The following is a 16,372-nucleotide window of genomic DNA, read 5'->3' as shown; positions in this document are numbered from 1 at the left end:
ATACTTACTGGTCATGACTTCTAACAGATAGTATACTTACTGGTCATGACTTCTAACAGATAGTATACTTACTGGTCATGACTTCTAACAGATAGTATACTTACTGGTCATGACTTCTAACAGATAGTATACTTACTGGTCATGACTTCTAACAGATGGTATACTTACTGGTCATGACTTCTAACAGATGGTATACTTACTGGTCATGACTTCTAACAGATAGTATACTTACTGGTCATGACTTCTAACAGATAGTATACTTACTGGTCATGACTTCTAACAGATAGTATATAGTTACTGGTTATGACTTCTAACAGATGGTATACTTACTGGTCATGACTTCTAACACATAGTATACTTACTGGTCATGACTTCTAACAGATAGTATACGTATTGGTCATGACTTCTAACAGAGGTATACTTACTGGTCATGACTTCTAACAGATAGTATACTTACTGGTCATGACTTCTAACAGATAGTATACTTACTGGTCATGACTTCTAACAGATAGTATACTTACTGGTCATGACTTCTAACAGATAGTATACTTACTGGTCATGACTTCTAACAGATAGTATACTTACTGGTCATGACTTCTAACAGATAGTATACTTACTGGTCATGACTTCTAACAGATAGTATACTTACTGGTCATGACTTCTAACAGATGGTATACTTACTGGTCATGACTTCTAACAGATAGTATACTTACTGGTCATGACTTCTAACAGATAGTATACTTACTGGTCATGACTTCTAACAGATAGTATACTTACTGGTCATGACTTCTAACAGATGTATACTTACTGGTCATGACTTCTAACAGATAGTATACTTACTGGTCATGACTTCTAACAGATAGTATACTTACTGGTCATGACTTCTAACACATATATACTTACTGGTCATGACTTCTAACAGATAGTATACTTACTGGTCATGACTTCTAACAGATAGTATACTTACTGGTCATGACTTCTAACAGATAGTATACTTACTGGTCATGACTTCTAACAGATAGTATACTTACTGGTCATGACTTCTAACAGATGGTATACTTACTGGTCATGACTTCTAACAGATGGTATACTTACTGGTCATGACTTCTAACAGATAGTATACTTACTGGTCATGACTTCTAACAGATAGTATACTTACTGGTCATGACTTCTAACAGATAGTATACTTACTGGTCATGACTTCTAACAGATAGTATACTTACTGGTTATGACTTCTCACAGATAGATATACTTACTGGTCATGACTTCTAACAGATGGTATACTTACTGGTCATGACTTCTAACAGATAGTATACTTACTGGTCATGACTTCTAACAGATAGTATACTTACTGGTCATGACTTCTAACAGATAGTATACTTACTGGTCATGACTTCTAACAGATAACAGTATACTTACTGGTCATGACTTCTAACAGATGGTATACTTACTGGTCATGACTTCTAACAGATAGTATACTTACTGGTCATGACTTCTAACAGATAGTATACTTACTGGTCATGACTTCTAACAGATAGTATACTTACTGGTCATGACTTCTAACAGATGGTACTAAATAGTTACTGGTCATGACTTCTAACAGATAGTATACTTACTGGTCATGACTTCTAACAGATAGTATACTTACTGGTCATGACTTCTAACAGATGGTATACTTACTGGTCATGACTTCTAACAGATAGTATACTTACTGGTCATGACTTCTAACAGATAGTATACTTACTGGTCATGACTTCTAACAGATAGTATACTTACTGGTCATGACTTCTAACAGATGGTATACTTACTGGTCATGACTTCTAACAGATAGTATACTTACTGGTCATGACTTCTAACAGATAGTATACTTACTGGTCATGACTTCTAACAGATAGTATACTTACTGGTCATGACTTCTAACAGATGGTATACTTACTGGTCATGACTTCTAACAGATAGTATACTTACTGGTCATGACTTCTAACAGATAGTATACTTACTGGTCATGACTTCTAACAGATAGTATACTTACTGGTCATGACTTCTAACAGATAGTATACTTACTGGTCATGACTTCTAACAATACATGGTATACTTACTTACTGGTCATGACTTCTAACAGATGTATACTTACTGGTCATGACTTCTAACAGATGTATACTTACTGGTCATGACTTCTAACAGATAGTATACTTACTGGTCATGACTTCTAACAGATAGTATACTTACTGGTCATGACTTCTAACAGATAGTATACTTACTGGTCATGACTTCTAACAGATAGTATACTTACTGGTCATGACTTCTAACAGATAGTATACTTACTGGTCATGACTTCTAACAGATGGTATACTTACTGGTCATGACTTCTAACAGATAGTATACTTACTGGTCATGACTTCTAACAGATAGTATACTTACTGGTCATGACTTCTAACAGATAGTATACTTACTGGTCATGACTTCTAACAGATAGTATACTTACTGGTCATGACTTCTAACAGATGGTATCTATACTTACTGGTCATGACTTCTAACAGATAGTATACTTACTCGTCATGACTTCTAACAGATACTATACTTACTGGTCATGACTTCTAACAGATAGTATACTTACTGGTCATGACTTCTAACAGATAGTATACTTACTGGTCATGACTTCTAACAGATAGTATACTTACTGGTCATGACTTCTAACAGATGGTATACTTACTGGTCATGACTTCTAACAGATGGTATACTTACTGGTCATGACTTCTAACAGATAGTATACTTACTGGTCATGACTTCTAACAGATAGTATACTTACTGGTCATGACTTCTAACAGATACTATACTTACTGGTCATGACTTCTAACAGATAGTATACTTACTGGTCATGACTTCTAACAGATAGTATACTTACTGGTCATGACTTCTAACAGATAGTATACTTACTGGTCATGACTTCTAACAGATAGTATACTTACTGGTCATGACTTCTAACAGATAGTATACTTACTGGTCATGACTTCTAACAGATAGTATACTTACTGGTCATGACTTCTAACAGATAGTATACTTACTGGTCATGACTTCTAACAGATAGTATACTTACTGGTCATGACTTCTAACAGATAGTATACTTACTGGTCATGACTTCTAACAGATAGTATACTTACTGGTCATGACTTCTAACAGATAGTATACTTACTGGTCATGACTTCTAACAGATAGTATACTTACTGGTCATGACTTCTAACAGATAGTATACTTACTCGTCATGACTTCTAACAGATACTAAATACTTACTGGTCATGACTTCTAACAGATAGTATACTTACTGGTCATGACTTCTAACAGATAGTATACTTACTGGTCATGACTTCTAACAGATAGTATACTTACTGGTCATGACTTCTAACAGATGGTATACTTACTGGTCATGACTTCTAACAGATAGTATACTTACTGGTCATGACTTCTAACAGATGGTATACTTACTGGTCATGACTTCTAACAGATAGTATACTTACTGGTCATGACTTCTAACAGATAGTATACTTACTGGTCATGACTTCTAACAGATAGTATACTTACTGGTCATGACTTCTAACAGATGGTATACTTACTGGTCATGACTTCTAACAGATGGTATACTTACTGGTCATGACTTCTAACAGATAGTATACTTACTGGTCATGACTTCTAACAGATAGTATACTTACTGGTCATGACTTCTAACAGATAGTATACTTACTGGTCATGACTTCTAACAGATAGTATACTTACTGGTCATGACTTCTAACAGATGGTATACTTACTGGTCATGACTTCTAACAGATGATATACTTACTGGTCATGACTTCTAACAGATAGTATACTTACTGGTCATAACTTCTAACAGATAGTATACTTACTGGTCATGACTTCTAACAGATAGTATACTTACTGGTCATGACTTCTAACAGATAGTATACTTACTGGTCATGACTTCTAACAGATAGTATACTTACTGGTCATGACTTCTAACAGATGGTATACTTACTGGTCATGACTTCTAACAGATAGTATACTTACTGGTCATGACTTCTAACAGATAGTATACTTACTGGTCATGACTTCTAACAGATAGTATACTTACTGGTCATGACTTCTAACAGATGGTATACTTACTGGTCATGACTTCTAACAGATAGTATACTTACTGGTCATGACTTCTAACAGATGTATACTTACTGGTCATGACTTCTAACAGATAGTATACTTACTGGTCATGACTTCTAACAGATAGTATACTTACTGGTCATGACTTCTAACAGATAGTATACTTACTGGTCATGACTTCTAACAGATAGTATACTTACTGGTCATGACTTCTAACAGATAGTATACTTACTGGTCATGACTTCTAACAGATAGTATACTTACTGGTCATGACTTCTAACAGATAGTATACTTACTGGTCATGACTTCTAACAGATGGTATACTTACTGGTCATGACTTCTAACAGATAGTATACTTACTCGTCATGACTTCTAACAGATACTAAATAGTTACTGGTTATGACTTCTAACAGATGGTATACTTACTGGTCATGACTTCTAACACATAGTATACTTACTGGTCATGACTTCTAACAGATAGTATACTTACTGGTCATGACTTCTAACAGATAGTATACTTACTGGTCATGACTTCTAACAGATAGTATACTTACTGGTCATGACTTCTAACAGATAGTATACTTACTGGTCATGACTTCTAACAGATGGTATACTTACTGGTCTTACGGTCATGACTTCTAACAGATGGTATACTTACTGGTCATGACTTCTTGACTTCTAACAGATGGTATACTTACTGGTCATGACTTCTAACAGATAGTATACTTACTGGTCATGACTTCTAACAGATAGTATACTTACTGGTCATGACTTCTAACAGATGGTATACTTACTGGTCATGACTTCTAACAGATAGTATACTTACTGTCATGACTTCTAACAGATAGTATACTTACTGGTCATGACTTCTAACAGATGGTATACTTACTGGTCATGACTTCTAACAGATAGTATACTTACTGGTCATGACTTCTAACAGATAGTATACTTACTGGTCATGACTTCTAACAGATAGTATACTTACTGGTCATGACTTCTAACAGATGGTATACTTACTGGTCATGACTTCTAACAGATAGTATACTTACTGGTCATGACTTCTAACAGATAGTATACTTACTGGTCATGACTTCTAACAGATAGTATACTTACTGGTCATGACTTCTAACAGATAGTATACTTACTGGTCATGACTTCTAACAGATAGTATACTTACTGGCCATGACTTCTAACAGATAGTATACTTACTGGTCATGACTTCTAACAGATAGTATACTTACTGGTCATGACTTCTAACAGATAGTATACTTACTGGTCATGACTTCTAACAGATAGTATACTTACTGGTCATGACTTCTAACAGATAGTATACTTACTGGTCATGACTTCTAACAGATAGTATATACTTACTGGTCATGACTTCTAACAGATAGGTATACTTACTGGTCATGACTTCTAACAGATAGTATACTTACTGGTCATGACTTCTAACAGATAGTATACTTACTGGTCATGACTTCTAACAGATGGTATACTTACTGGTCATGACTTCTAACAGATGGTATACTTACTGGTCATGACTTCTAACAGATGGTATACTTACTGGTCATGACTTCTAACAAATAGTATACTTACTGGTCATGACTTCTAACAGATAGTATACTTACTGGTCATGACTTCTAACAGATAGTATACTTACTGGTCATGACTTCTAACAGATGGTATACTTACTGGTCATGACTTCTAACAGATGGTATACTTACTGGTCATGACTTCTAACAGATAGTATACTTACTGGTCATGACTTCTAACAGATAGTATACTTACTGGTCATGACTTCTAACAGATAGTATACTTACTGGTCATGACTTCTAACAGATAGTATACTTACTGGTCATGACTTCTAACAGATAGTATACTTACTGGTCATGACTTCTAACAGATGGTATACTTACTGGTCATGACTTCTAACAGATAGTATACTTACTGGTCATGACTTCTAACAGATAGTATACTTACTGGTCATGACTTCTAACAGATAGTATACTTACTGGTCATGACTTCTAACAGATAGTATACTTACTGGTCATGACTTCTAACAGATAGTATACTTACTGGTCATGACTTCTAACAGATGGTATACTTACTGGTCATGACTTCTAACAGATAGTATACTTACTGGTCATGACTTCTAACAGATAGTATACTTACTGGTCATGACTTCTAACAGATAGTATACTTACTGGTCATGACTTCTAACAGATAGTATACTTACTGGTCATGACTTCTAACAGATAGTATACTTACTGGTCATGACTTCTAACAGATAGTATACTTACTGGTCATGACTTCTAACAGATGGTATACTTACTGGTCATGACTTCTAACAGATAGTATACTTACTGGTCATGACTTCTAACAGATAGTATACTTACTGGTCATGACTTCTAACAGATAGTATACTTACTGGTCATGACTTCTAACAGATGGTATACTTACTGGTCATGACTTCTAACAGATAGTATACTTACTGGTCATGACTTCTAACAGATAGTATATACTTACTGGTCATGACTTCTAACAGATAGTATACTTACTGGTCATGACTTCTAACAGATAGTATACTTACTGGTCATGACTTCTAACAGATAGTATACTTACTGGTCATGACTTCTAACAGATAGTATACTTACTGGTCATGACTTCTAACAGATAGTATACTTACTGGTCATGACTTCTAACAGATAGTATACTTACTGGTCATGACTTCTAACAGATAGTATACTTACTGGTCATGACTTCTAACACATAGTATACTTACTGGTCATGACTTCTAACAGATAGTATACTTACTGGTCATGACTTCTAACAGATAGTATACTTACTGGTCATGACTTCTTACAGATAGTATACTTACTGGTCATGACTTCTAACAGATAGTATACTTACTGGTCATGACTTCTAACAGATAGTATACTTACTGGTCATGACTTCTAACAGATAGTATACTTACTGGTCATGACTTCTAACAGATAGTATACTTACTGGTCATGACTTCTAACAGATAGTATACTTACTGGTCATGACTTCTAACAGATAGTATACTTACTGGTCATGACTTCTAACAGATAGTATACTTACTGGTCATGACTTCTAACAGATAGTATACTTACTGGTCATGACTTCTAACAGATAGTATACTTACTGGTCATGACTTCTAACAGATAGTATACTTACTGGTCATGACTTCTAACAGATAGTATACTTACTGGTCATGACTTCTAACAGATAGTATACTTACTGGTCATGACTTCTAACAGATGTATACTTACTGGTCATGACTTCTAACAGATGGTATACTTACTGGTCATGACTTCTAACAGATAGTATACTTACTGGTCATGACTTCTAACAGATAGTATACTTACTGGTCATGACTTCTAACAGATAGTATACTTACTGGTCATGACTTCTAACAGATAGTATACTTACTGGTCATGACTTCTAACAGATGGTATACTTACTGGTCATGACTTCTAACAGATAGTATACTTACTGGTCATGACTTCTAACAGATAGTATACTTACTGGTCATGACTTCTAACAGATAGTATACTTACTGGTCATGACTTCTAACAGATAGTATACTTACTGGTCATGACTTCTAACAGATGGTATACTTACTGGTCATGACTTCTAACAGATAGTATACTTACTGGTCATGACTTCTAACAGATAGTATACTTACTGGTCATGACTTCTAACAGATAGTATACTTACTGGTCATGACTTCTAACAGATAGTATACTTACTGGTCATGACTTCTAACAGATAGTATACTTACTGGTCATGACTTCTAACAGATAGTATACTTACTGGTCATGACTTCTAACAGATATATACTTACTGGATGACTAACAGAGTATACTTACTGGTCATGACTTCTAACAGATAGTATACTTACTGGTCATGACTTCTAACAGATAGTATACTTACTGGTCATGACTTCTAACAGATAGTATACTTACTGGTCATGACTTCTAACAGATAGTATACTTACTGGTCATGACTTCTAACAGATGGTATACTTACTGGTCATGACTTCTAACAGATAGTATACTTACTCGTCATGACTTCTAACAGATACTATACTTACTGGTCATGACTTCTAACTAACAGATATATACTTACTGGTCATGACTTCTAACACATAGTATACTTACTGGTCATGACTTCTAACAGATAGTATACTTACTGGTCATGACTTCTAACAGATAGTATACTTACTGGTCATGACTTCTAACAGATAGTATACTTACTGGTCATGACTTCTAACAGATAGTATACTTACTGGTCATGACTTCTAACAGATGGTATACTTACTGGTCATGACTTCTAACAGATAGTATACTTACTGGTCATGACTTCTAACAGATAGTATACTTACTGGTCATGACTTCTAACAGATAGTATACTTACTGGTCATGACTTCTAACAGATGTAGTATACTTACTGGTCATGACTTCTAACAGATAGTATACTTACTGGTCATGACTTCTAACAGATAGTATACTTACTGGTCATGACTTCTAACAGATAGTATACTTACTGGTCATGACTTCTAACAGATAGTATACTTACTGGTCATGACTTCTAACAGATAGTATACTTACTGGTCATGACTTCTAACAGATAGTATACTTACTGGTCATGACTTCTAACAGATAGTATACTTACTGGTCATGACTTCTAACAGATAGTATACTTACTGGTCATGACTTCTAACAGATAGTATACTTACTGGTCATGACTTCTAACAGATAGTATACTTACTGGTCATGACTTCTAACACAGGTATACTTACTGGTCATGACTTCTAACAGATAGTATACTTACTGGTCATGACTTCTAACAGATAGTATACTTACTGGTCATGACTTCTAACAGATAGTATACTTACTGGTCATGACTTCTAACAGATAGTATACTTACTGGTCATGACTTCTAACAGATAGTATACTACTTACTGGTCATGACTTCTAACAGATAGTATACTTACTGGTCATGACTTCTAACAGATAGTATACTTACTGGTCATGACTTCTAACAGATAGTATACTTACTGGTCATGACTTCTAACAGATGGTATACTTACTGGTCATGACTTCTAACAGATGGTATACTTACTGGTCATGACTTCTAACAGATAGTATACTTACTGGTCATGACGTCTAACAGATAGTATGCTTACTGGTCATGACTTCTAACATAACAGATATGTATACTTACTGGTCATGACTTCTAACAGATAGTATACTTACTGGTCATGACTTCTAACAGATAGTATACTTACTGGTCATGACTTCTAACAGATAGTATACTTACTGGTCATGACTTCTAACAGATGGTATACTTACTGGTCATGACTTCTAACAGATAGTATACTTACTGGTCATGACTTCTAACAGATAGTATACTTACTGGTCATGACTTCTAACAGATAGTATACTTACTGGTCATGACTTCTAACAGATGGTATACTTACTGGTCATGACTTCTAACAGATAGTATACTTACTGGTCATGACTTCTAACAGATGGTATACTTACTGGTCATGACTTCTAACAGATAGTATACTTACTGGTCATGACTTCTAACAGATAGTATACTTACTGGTCATGACTTCTAACAGATAGTATACTTACTGGTCATGACTTCTAACAGATGGTATACTTACTGGTCATGACTTCTAACAGATAGTATACTTACTGGTCATGACTTCTAACACATAGTATACTTACTGGTCATGACTTCTAACAGATGGTATACTTACTGGTCATGACTTCTAACAGATAGTATACTTACTGGTCATGACTTCTAACAGATAGTATACTTACTGGTCATGACTTCTAACAGATAGTATACTTACTGGTCATGACTTCTAACAGATGGTATACTTACTGGTCATGACTTCTAACAGATAGTATACTTACTGGTCATGACTTCTAACAGATGGTATACTTACTGGTCATGACTTCTAACAGATAGTATACTTACTGGTCATGACTTCTAACAGATAGTATACTTACTGGTCATGACTTCTAACAGATGGTATACTTACTGGTCATGACTTCTAACAGATAGTATACTTACTGGTCATGACTTCTAACAGATAGTATACTTACTGGTCATGACTTCTAACAGATAGTATACTTACTGGTCATGACTTCTAACAGATAGTATACTTACTGGTCATGACTTCTAACAGATAGTATACTTACTGGTCATGACTTCTAACAGATAGTATACTTACTGGTCATGACTTCTAACAGATGGTATACTTACTGGTCATGACTTCTAACAGATGGTATACTTACTGGTCATGACTTCTAACAGATAGTATACTTACTGGTCATGACTTCTAACAGATGGTATACTTACTGGTCATGACTTCTAACAGATAGTATACTTACTGGTCATGACTTCTAACAGATAGTATACTTACTGGTCATGACTTCTAACAGATAGTATACTTACTGGTCATGACTTCTAACAGATAGTATACTTACTGGTCATGACTTCTAACAGATGGTATACTTACTGGTCATGACTTCTAACAGATAGTATACTTACTGGTCATGACTTCTAACAGATAGTATACTTACTGGTCATGACTTCTAACAGATAGTATACTTACTGGTCATGACTTCTAACAGATAGTATACTTACTGGTCATGACTTCTAACAGATGGTATACTTACTGGTCATGACTTCTAACAGATAGTATACTTACTGGTCATGACTTCTAACAGATGGTATACTTACTGGTCATGACTTCTAACACAGATAGTATACTTACTGGTCATGACTTCTAACAGATAGTATACTTACTGGTCATGACTTCTAACAGATGGTATACTTACTGGTCATGACTTCTAACAGATAGTATACTTACTGGTCATGACTTCTAACAGATAGTATACTTACTGGTCATGACTTCTAACAGATAGTATACTTACTGGTCATGACTTCTAACAGATAGTATACTTACTGGTCATGACTTCTAACAGATAGTATACTTACTGGTCATGACTTCTAACAGATAGTATACTTACTGGTCATGACTTCTAACAGATAGTATACTTACTGGTCATGACTTCTAACAGATAGTATACTTACTGGTCATGACTTCTAACAGATAGTATACTTACTGGTCATGACTTCTAACAGATAGTATACTTACTGGTCATGACTTCTAACAGATAGTATACTTACTGGTCATGACTTCTAACAGATAGTATACTTACTGGTCATGACTTCTAACAGATAGTATACTTACTGGTCATGACTTCTAACAGATAGTATACTTACTGGTCATGACTTCTAACAGATAGTATACTTACTGGTCATGACTTCTAACAGATGGTATACTTACTGGTCATGACTTCTAACAGATAGTATACTTACTGGTCATGACTTCTAACAGATAGTATACTTACTGGTCATGACTTCTAACAGATGGTATACTTACTGGTCATGACTTCTAACAGATAGTATACTTACTGGTCATGACTTCTAACAGATAGTATACTTACTGGTCATGACTTCTAACAGATAGTATACCGTGAAATTAGTGGGGGTTTAATTTTCGTGGATAGTATACTTACTGGTCATGACTTCTAACAGATAGTATATTTACTGGTCATGACTTCTAACAGATAGTATACTTACTGGTCATGACTTCTAACAGATAGTATACTTACTGGTCATGACTTCTAACAGATAGTATACTTACTGGTCATGACTTCTAACAGATAGTATACTTACTGGTCATGACTTCTAACAGATGGTATATGGTATACTTACTGGTCATGACTTCTAACAGATAGTATACTTACTGGTCATGACTTCTAACAGATAGTATACTTACTGGTCATGACTTCTAACAGATAGTATACTTACTGGTCATGACTTCTAACAGATAGTATACTTACTGGTCATGACTTCTAACAGATAGTATACTTACTGGTCATGACTTCTAACAGATAGTATACTTACTGGTCATGACTTCTAACAGATAGTATACTTACTGGTCATGACTTCTAACAGATGGTATACTTACTGGTCATGACTTCTAACAGATAGTATACTTACTGGTCATGACTTCTAACAGATAGTATACTTACTGGTCATGACTTCTAACAGATGGTATACTTACTGGTCATGACTTCTAACAGATAGTATACTTACTGGTCATGACTTCTAACAGATAGTATACTTACTGGTCATGACTTCTAACAGATGGTATACTTACTGGTCATGACTTCTAACAGATAGTATACTTACTGGTCATGACTTCTAACAGATAGTTATACTTACTGGTCATGACTTCTAACAGATAGTATACTTACTGGTCATGACTTCTAACAGATGGTATACTTACTGGTCATGACTTCTAACAGATAGTATACTTACTGGTCATGACTTCTAACAGATGGTATACTTACTGGTCATGACTTCTAACAGATAGTATACTTACTGGTCATGACTTCTAACAGATGTATACTTACTGGTCATGACTTCTAACAGATAGTATACTTACTGGTCATGACTTCTAACAGATAGTATACTTACTGGTCATGACTTCTAACAGATAGTATACTTACTGGTCATGACTTCTAACAGATAGTATACTTACTGGTCATGACTTCTAACAGATAGTATACTTACTGGTCATGACTTCTAACAGATAGTATACTTACTGGTCATGACTTCTAACAGATGGTATACTTACTGGTCATGACTTCTAACAGATGGTATACTTACTGGTCATGACTTCTAACAGATAGTATACTTACTGGTCATGACTTCTAACAGATAGTATACTTACTGGTCATGACTTCTAACAGATAGTATACTTACTGGTCATGACTTCTAACAGATGGTATACTTACTGGTCATGACTTCTAACAGATGGTATACTTACTGGTCATGACTTCTAACAGATAGTATACTTACTGGTCATGACTTCTAACAGATAGTATACTTACTGGTCAGTGGTCATGACTTCTAACAGATAGTATACTTACTGGTCATGACTTCTAACAGATAGTATACTTACTGGTCATGACTTCTAACAGATAGTATACTTACTGGTCATGACTTCTAACAGATAGTATACTTACTGGTCATGACTTCTAACAGATAGTATAACTTACTGGTCATGACTTCTAACAGATAGTATACTTACTGGTCATGACTTCTAACAGATAGTATACTTACTGGTCATGACTTCTAACAGATAGTATACTTACTGGTCATGACTTCTAACAGATAGTATACTTACTGGTCATGACTTCTAACAGATGGTATACTTACTGGTCATGACTTCTAACAGATAGTATACTTACTGGTCATGACTTCTAACAGATAGTATACTTACTGGTCATGACTTCTAACAGATAGTATACTTACTGGTCATGACTTCTAACAGATAGTATACTTACTGGTCATGACTTCTAACAGATGGTATACTTACTGGTCATGACTTCTAACAGATAGTATACTTACTGGTCATGACTTCTAACAGATGGTATACTTACTGGTCATGACTTCTAACAGATAGGTATACTTACTGGTCATGACTTCTAACAGATAGTATACTACTGGTCATGACTTCTAACAGATGTAACTTACTGGTCATGACTTCTAACAGATGGTATACTTACTGGTCATGACTTCTAACAGATGGTATACTTACTGGTCATGACTTCTAACAGATAGTATACTTACTGGTCATGACTTCTAACAGATAGTATACTTACTGGTCATGACTTCTAACAGATAGTATACTTACTGGTCATGACTTCTAACAATAGTATACTTACTGGTCATGACTTCTAACAGATAGTATACTTACTGGTCATGACTTCTAACAGATGTATACTTACTGGTCATGACTTCTAACAGATGGTATACTTACTGGTCATGACTTCTAACAGATAGTATACTTACTGGTCATGACTTCTAACAGATAGTATACTTACTGGTCATGACTTCTAACAGATAGTATACTTACTGGTCATGTTTTCTTACAGATAGTATATTTACTGGTCATGACTTCTAACAGATAGTATATTTACTGGTCATGACTTCTAACAGATAGTATACTTACTGGTCATGACTTCTAACAGATAGTATACTTACTGATCATGTCTTCTAACAGATGGTATACTTACATGGTCATGACTTCTAACAGATAGTATACTTACTGGTCATGACTTCTAACAGATAGTATACTTACTGGTCATGACTTCTAACAGATGGTATACTTACTGGTCATGACTTCTAACAGATAGTATACTTACTGGTCATGACTTCTAACAGATAGTATACTTAGACGTATGGCAGAATACCTATTTGAATACATTGTTAAAAACATCATCTTATAGGTCTAACGTATGATGAGTATCTTAAAAAAGATTGACTAGTGCAGCCAAAGTATTCACTCTTTTAGAAATCAAAATAATGAACATAGATGATATTTGGATTCCTGTTTAGCTCTTGTCCTGACCGTCCTGCTCCATGTGACTGGAACAACTTCAACATTGATGCTCCAAACCCGCAGGTTTTGTACGGTGCACTGGTAGGCGGACCGAACCAATTAGGAGCTCACAACGACAAAAGGAATGACTACGTCTCTAATGAGGTCACGTGTGACTATAATGCTGGCTTCCAGTCAACTGTAGCAGGTAGGTAAACAGTTACCGAATGATTGTTGTATGTAAACATACTAAATATGATGGATTGGTAATACTATTTGTCACATATTTGATCTGATTTCGAAACAACTCGATCCCATATATATACAGTGACATTTTGGCGTATATTAATAGTAATGTATAATCATAAGTCACAACATTGTACAACCAATGCCGTTGGAAAAGGTTTGTTTTATAACATTGATCATATTTCAATTCGTCTTTGATTACATATTTCGTAAGACATTTCTATAACCTTGATTCATGTTCTGGTGATTTTTTTTTCTAAATCTGTTTTAATGTACTAAAATAGCTGTCAATGTCAAATATCCCCATGGACTCGCTGTACTAATCAAATGGTTTCTCCATTTTCTGTTTACAAAATGAATTGTACCGTAATAGTCTTGAGTTTAAAGTGAGGTCGTTAATTATTTTTTAATGTATTGCATGCATTATGCTATGTGTTCGGCTTGAAAAATATGTTCCTTCTACACTTCAATTGTCAATGAAATATTAATCATCATAGTTAAACATATTTAAAACTTCGTACCTGGTACTTTAATTAAATGTGGTATTTAATAATCTTATCTCATATATCTTAATCATAATATCTTATTTTATTTTCATGTTACAGGGCTCATCCACTTTGCTCTTAAAAACCAGTTGTGAGCAAATACGTGGCCCACAGTATATAACTATAAATAAAGAGTAACTTGGCAGTATGTCGTTGCTTTGTTTACTGGTATGTTGACGGGAATATTGTTTTTACTCGGTCAATCCACAGAATGTCAATTACTTAATACGGATTTACAAAACTGCATTGAAATCAAAAGACATGTCACTATTTGGAAAGGCAAAGACATCTTTGACAATTGCCAGACATAACTGCTGTTCTGATTGCAAAGACATTTCCCTGGAGTTGAAAAAAGAGAACTCAACGCGAGGAATCAGATTCCCTGAGGAGTACCAGTGGGATCAAGGATGGCGTATTCGCTATAGATATATATATATATTGTTATCTTAATGTTTGCTTTGTTCAAAACAATACAGAACATTTATCGATAACGAACAAAATATTATGTATCTAAATGTATACCTTAACTATCTAGCTATTACTTTTTATATGTCTTTTTACGAAGATATTTTTTTCTTTAAAAGGGTGCCGTACCAATTAAGTACACACTAGTATCAATGCAATAAACGAACCCACGGTCTTATCCAGAGGGTTTAAATCAACACTGCCGTAATTTTGTTTTGAAAACTTATACAGCAAAAGAAGAGAAATAACGAAATCAAACACATTTCACATGCATGTATATAATAAGTTCTTCATTGATATGCCTTGCAATCGAATGTTACTTCTGTTATACTAATACCGGAACTTTTTAACATGCAACAACTTATGACTTAAGTACATGGTGTAGCTCTTGTTTCCTGTTTGAAAATTGCTGTTTATCTATATCACTTAAATAACTTACGGTATGTGTTTTCTATCATTTATTTGA

General features: G+C 34.7%; 1 long non-coding RNA gene across 1 annotated transcript; it reads left to right on the top strand.

Moving 5' to 3' along the window:
* The first annotated feature begins 14,533 nt into the window (after window positions 1-14,533).
* Window positions 14,534-16,105, top strand: LOC138334796 (uncharacterized). The gene is made up of 2 exons (XR_011210170.1): window positions 14,534-14,858; window positions 15,502-16,105. It is a non-coding gene; the product is annotated as an uncharacterized lncRNA (long non-coding RNA).
* The last annotated feature ends 267 nt before the right edge of the window (window positions 16,106-16,372 follow it).

Source organism: Argopecten irradians, chromosome 11, assembly GCF_041381155.1.
Source record: "Argopecten irradians isolate NY chromosome 11, Ai_NY, whole genome shotgun sequence".
In the NCBI taxonomy this organism is placed as follows: domain Eukaryota; kingdom Metazoa; phylum Mollusca; class Bivalvia; order Pectinida; family Pectinidae; genus Argopecten; species Argopecten irradians.
Note: the sequence above shows the minus strand (reverse complement) of the source record. Positions and strands in the feature narration are given on the sequence as shown.